The sequence below is a fragment of the Tubulanus polymorphus genome, chromosome 3 (genome assembly GCF_964204645.1).
Source record: "Tubulanus polymorphus chromosome 3, tnTubPoly1.2, whole genome shotgun sequence".
NCBI lineage: Eukaryota > Metazoa > Nemertea > Palaeonemertea > Tubulaniformes > Tubulanidae > Tubulanus > Tubulanus polymorphus.
Genome location: NC_134027.1, coordinates 16,476,987 through 16,483,449, shown reverse-complemented (window position 1 = coordinate 16,483,449; position 6,463 = coordinate 16,476,987).

The window sequence follows — 6,463 nt, the reverse complement described above, 5'->3', positions numbered from 1 at the left end:
TCATTATTTTGGTTTTGTCGACCACGACAATTCTTCTTTTTGGTTTTGTCGCCCGTGACAATTCAATATTTTGATTTTGTCGCCCGCGACAATTCATTATTTTGGTTTAATCGCCCGCGACAATTCATTATTTTGGTTTTATCGCCCGCGACAATTCATAATTTTGGTTTTGTCGCCCGAGACAATTCATTATTTTAGTTTTATCGCCCGCGACAATTCATTATTTTGGTTTTATCGCCCGCGACAATTCATTATTTTGGTTTTGTCGCCTGGACAATTCACCATTTTGGATTTGTCGCCCGTGACAATTCATTATTTTGGTTTTGTCGCCCCGACAATTCTTTTTTTGGTTTTGTCGCCCGCGAAAATTCATTAGTTTGGTTTTGTCGCCCGCGACAATTCAATATTTTGGTTTTATCGCCCACGACAATTCATTACTTTGGTTTTATCTCCAGTGACAATTCATTATTTTGGTTTTGTCGCCCGCGACAATTCATTATTTTGGTTTTATCGCCTGCGACAATTCAATGTTATGGTTTTATCGCCCGCGATAATTCATTATTTCGGTTTTATCGCCCGCGACAATCCAATATTTTGTTTTTATCGTCCGCGACAATTCATTATTTTGGTTTTGTCGCCCGAGACAATTCATTATTTTGGTTTTATCGCCCACGACAATTCATTATTTTTGTTTTATCGCCCGCGACAATTCAATATTTTTGTTTTATCGCCCGCGACAATTCATTAGTTTGGTTTTATCGCCCGCGACAATTCATTATTTTGGTTTTGTCGCCCGCGACAATTCATTATTTTGGTTTTGTCGCCCTGACAATTCTTTTTTTGGTATTGTCGCCCGCGACAATTCCATCTTTTGGTTTTGTCGCCCGCGACACTTCATTATTTTGGTTTTGTCGCCCGGACAATTCTTTTTTTGGTTTTGTCGCCCGCGAAAATTCGTTAGTTTGGTTTTGTCGCCCGCGATAATTCATTATTTTGGTTTTATCGCCCGCGACAATTCACCATTTTGGTTTTGTCGCCCGCGACAATTCACCATTTTGGTTTTGTCGCCCGCGACAATTCATTATTTTGGTTTTGTCGCCCCGACAATTCTTTTTTTGGTTTTGTCCCCCGCAAAAATTCATTAATTTGGTTTTGTCGCCCGCGACAATTCAATATTTTGGTTTTATCGCCCACGACAATTCATTACTTTGGTTTTATCTCCAGCGACAATTCATTATTTTGGTTTTATCGCCCGCGACAATTCATTATTTTTGTTTTATCGCCCGCGACAATTCAATATTTTTGTTTTATCGCCCGCGACAATTCATTAGTTTGGTTTTATCGCCCGCGACAATTCATTATTTTGGTTTTGTCGCCCGCGACAATTCATTATTTTGGTTTTGTCGCCCCGACAATTCTTTTTTTGGTTTTGTCGCCCGCGAAAATTCATTAGTTTGGTTTTGTCGCCCGCGATAATTCATTATTTTGGTTTTATCGCCCGCGACAATTCATTATTTTGGTTTTGTCGCCCGAGACAATTCATTATTTTGGTTTTATCGCCCGCGACAATTCATTATTTTGGTTTTATCACCCGCGACAATTCATTATTTTGGTTTTGTCGCCTGGACAATTCACCATTTTGGTTTTGTCGCCCGCGACAATTCATTATTTTGGTTTTGTCGCCCCGACAATTCTTTTTTTGGTTTTGTCCCCCGCAAAAATTCATTAATTTGGTTTTGTCGCCCGCGACAATTCAATATTTTGGTTTTATCGCCCACGACAATTCATTACTTTGGTTTTATCTCCAGCGACAATTCATTATTTTGGTTTTGTCGCCCGCGACAATTCTTGTTTCTGGTTTTGTCGCCCGCGACAATTCATTATTTTGGTTTTATCGCCCACGACAATTCAATGTTTTGGTTTTATCGCCCGCGATAATTCATTATTTCGGTTTTATCGCCTGCGACAATTCAATATTTTGTGTTTATCGTCCGCGACAATTCATTATTTTGGTTTTGTCGCCCGCGACAATTCATTATTTTGGTTTTATCGCCCGAGACAATTCATTATTTTGGTTTTATCGCCCGCGACAATTCAATATTTTTGTTTTATTGCCCGAGACAATTCATTATTTAGGTTTTATCGCCCGCGACAATTCAATATTTTTGTTTTATCGCCCGCGACAATTCATTAGTTTGGTTTTATCGCCCGCGACAATTCATTAGTTTGGTTTTGTCGCCCGCGATAATTCAATATTTTGGTTTTATCACCCGCGACAATTCATTAGTTTGGTTTTGTTGCCCGTGACAATTCTTTTTCAGTCCACTTGGGAATTTAGTCCCAGCGGGCTATTGTGTTCACTTTTCGCCCGTCCGTCCATAGGCGGAATCCAGTTATTTTGGGAAGTTTTGAAGACGCTTCAAGGTAATGTCTTGATATTTGGTTTATACATGTATCTATGGGTTTCAAGGTCATTGGTTTTTGTATATGGTCACTAGAGGGCGTTATGTATTGAAATTGTTAGATTGTTGAGCATTTGAAACCACTTCCCAAGTGAGCATGGTGTCCCTGGACCCCTAGTTTGGTTTTGTCTCCCGCGACAATTCATTATTCTGGTTTTGTCGCACGCAACAATTCAATATTTTGTTTTTGTCGTCTGCGACAATTCATCATTTTGGTTTTATCGCCGCGACAATTCAATATTTTGGTTTTAACGCCCGCGACAATTCATTATTGTGGTTTTATCGCCCGCGACAATTCATTATTTTGGTTTTATCGCCCGCGACAATTCATTATTTTTGTTTTGTCGCCCGTGACAATTCAATATTTTGGTTTTGTCACCCGCGACAATTCATAATTTTGGTTTTATCGCCCGCGACAATTCATTATTTTGGTTTTATCGCCCGCGACAATTCATTATTTTTGTTTTATCGCCCGCGACAATTCAATATTTTTGTTTTATCGCCCGCGACAATTCATTAGTTTGGTTTTATCGCCCGCGACAATTCATTATTTTGGTTTTGTCGCCCTGACAATTCTTTTTTTTTGGTATTGTCGCCCGCGACAATTCCATCTTTTGGTTTTGTCGCCCGCGACAATTCATTATTTTGGTTTTGTCGCCCCGACAATTCTTTTTTTGGTTTTGTCGCCCGCGAAAATTCATTAGTTTGGTTTTGTCGCCCGCGATAATTCATTATTTTGGTTTTATCGCCCGCGACAATTCACCATTTTGGTTTTGTCGCCCGCGACAATTCATTATTTTGGTTTTGTCGCCCCGACAATTCTTTTTTTGGTTTTGTCCCCCGCAAAAATTCATTAATTTGGTTTTGTCGCCCGCGACAATTCAATATTTTGGTTTTATCGCCCACGACAATTCATTACTTTGGTTTTATCTCCAGCGACAATTCATTATTTTGGTTTTATCGCCCGCGACAATTCATTATTTTTGTTTTATCGCCCGCGACAATTCAATATTTTTGTTTTATCGCCCGCGACAATTCATTAGTTTGGTTTTATCGCCCGCGACAATTCATTATTTTGGTTTTGTCGCCCGCGACAATTCAATATTTTGTGTTTATCGTCCGCGACAATTCATTATTTTGGTTTTGTCGCCCGCGACAATTCATTATTTTGGTTTTATCGCCCGAGACAATTCATTATTTTGGTTTTATCGCCCGCGACAATTCAATATTTTTGTTTTATTGCCCGAGACAATTCATTATTTAGGTTTTATCGCCCGCGACAATTCAATATTTTTGTTTTATCGCCCGCGACAATTCATTAGTTTGGTTTTATCGCCCGCGACAATTCATTAGTTTGGTTTTGTCGCCCGCGATAATTCAATATTTTGGTTTTATCACCCGCGACAATTCATTAGTTTGGTTTTGTTGCCCGTGACAATTCTTTTTCAGTCCACTTGGGAATTTAGTCCCAGCGGGCTATTGTGTTCACTTTTCGCCCGTCCGTCCATAGGCGGAATCCAGTTATTTTGGGAAGTTTTGAAGACGCTTCAAGGTAATGTCTTGATATTTGGTTTATACATGTATCTATGGGTTTCAAGGTCATTGGTTTTTGTATATGGTCACTAGAGGGCGTTATGTATTGAAATTGTTAGATTGTTGAGCATTTGAAACCACTTCCCAAGTGAGCATGGTGTCCCTGGACCCCTAGTTTGGTTTTGTCTCCCGCGACAATTCATTATTCTGGTTTTGTCGCACGCAACAATTCAATATTTTGTTTTTGTCGTCTGCGACAATTCATCATTTTGGTTTTATCGCCGCGACAATTCAATATTTTGGTTTTAACGCCCGCGACAATTCATTATTGTGGTTTTATCGCCCGCGACAATTCATTATTTTGGTTTTATCGCCCGCGACAATTCATTATTTTTGTTTTGTCGCCCGTGACAATTCAATATTTTGGTTTTGTCACCCGCGACAATTCATAATTTTGGTTTTATCGCCCGCGACAATTCATTATTTTGGTTTTATTGCCCGCGACAATTCATTATTTTTGTTTTGTCGCCCGTGACAATTCAATATTTTGGTTTTGTCGGAACATTAAGTTTTTTCGTCGAACAGTGTGTTAAGGTCGTTTTGGAAATTTACTCGGTCTGGTATATTGTGGATTACTGTGTATGTCATTTGTCAGGACATTAAACAGAAGACGACTTAGGATACTACCTTGCGTGACTCCACTAGTTAGACCGTCTCATTCCAAGATGAGGCGTTCCGTTGATTTCGGTTACAAGTTTCCGTTCAGAGATAACTGCTGAGCCATTTTAACGACCTATCATTGATACTGTTTCCTAATAGCCTCTTTAGTAATGGCTGATGTTGAACCTTATCAAATGCTTTGTTGAAATCCACCGTTGAACAGGATTCTAAGACTGTGCAGAAAACCCGTTATCGCTGCTTTGCAGCTATATTTATTATTATTTTCTTCCACACTATTTTTACCAAAAGAACATAGGCTTTGTTACCTTACCGCTGTTTCACATACAATCCATATAATATCGTTCAGCTCACTGAGATCTACAAATAGCCCGCGTGTTTTTTCACGAATCATCGTTACAAATGCGCTGTCGGGCTGTAAACATCGACAATTTAGCCCCATTCAATGGGGCGACATGTTTTTCGAGTCGTCATCCCGAAATCAACCCGCAGGCCAACTGTCACTTCGATTATCAATTCAAGTATAAATGAACTAATTTATTGCCGCAGACTTCACATTCAGTCGCGGTCTTCAAACAGTGATTTTAACAATAGCCCATTTTCCTCATCAAATCATATTACCGATACACTGGAAATTTACTACTTTAGATTTTAAAAGCACTGTCGAGCCGTAAACATCGACGAATCGACGTGTGTTACTACATCGACGTTCCGGGGATGAGCTGCGAGTTTCTCCTCATCATGAGAATCAAATCGAGTACAAATTAATTTATTACTACCAGTGATTTGGCTGCGGGTTTCAAGAAGTTAGTTTAACAATACCTATTTTTCTTTACCGAATTAACCGTGTATTTACTAAGATAAATCTTTAGTGTACCGGGGAATCGTAGGCCTAAACTAAACAGGCCGAAGAGATATGGCGGAGAAAAGCTGTTATGTCGACGAGGTATCAAAATAAAAGAATATATTACTTTATTCGGCCGCGGGCTTCAACCATTTATCAATACTCTATATTTCCTACAGTACATACCGATCATTGTCAAATGCACAAGGTATTTACTAAATACAAGTATATAACACACTCCTATCCGTATGCTGGACTCACACTTGACATTCGGAGTAAGCGTTCGCTGTGGGGGAAAAAAAACACGAATATGCAAATGAGGGCGACATTACGACAATTCATTATTTTGGTTTTGTCACACGCAACAATTCAATATTTTGGTTTTATCGCCCGCGACAATTCATTATTTTGGTTTTATCGCTTGCGACAATTCATTATTTTGGTTTTGTCGCCCGCGAAAATTCAATATTTTGGTTTTATCGCCTACGACAATTCACTACTTTGGTTTTATCGCCAGCGACAATTCATTATTTTGGTTTTGTCGCCCGCGACAATTCATTATTTTGGTTTTATATTTTGTTTTTGTCGCCCGCGACAATTTTTTTTTTTTGGTTTTCTCGCCCGCGACAATTCAATATTTTGGTTTTATCGCCTGCGACAATTCAATATTTTGGTTTTATCGCCTGCGATAATTCATTATTTTGGTTTTGTTGCCCGAGACAATTCATTATTTTGGTTTTATCGCCGGCGACAATTCATTATTACGGTTTTATCGCCCGCGACAATTCATTATTTTGGTTTTGTCGCCCGCGAATATTCACCATTTTGGTTTTTTCATCTGCGACAATTCATTATTGTGGTTTTATCGCCCGAGACAATTCATTATTTTTTATTTAATATTTTGTTTTTGTCGTCCGCGACAATTTTTTTTGGTTTTGTTGCCCGC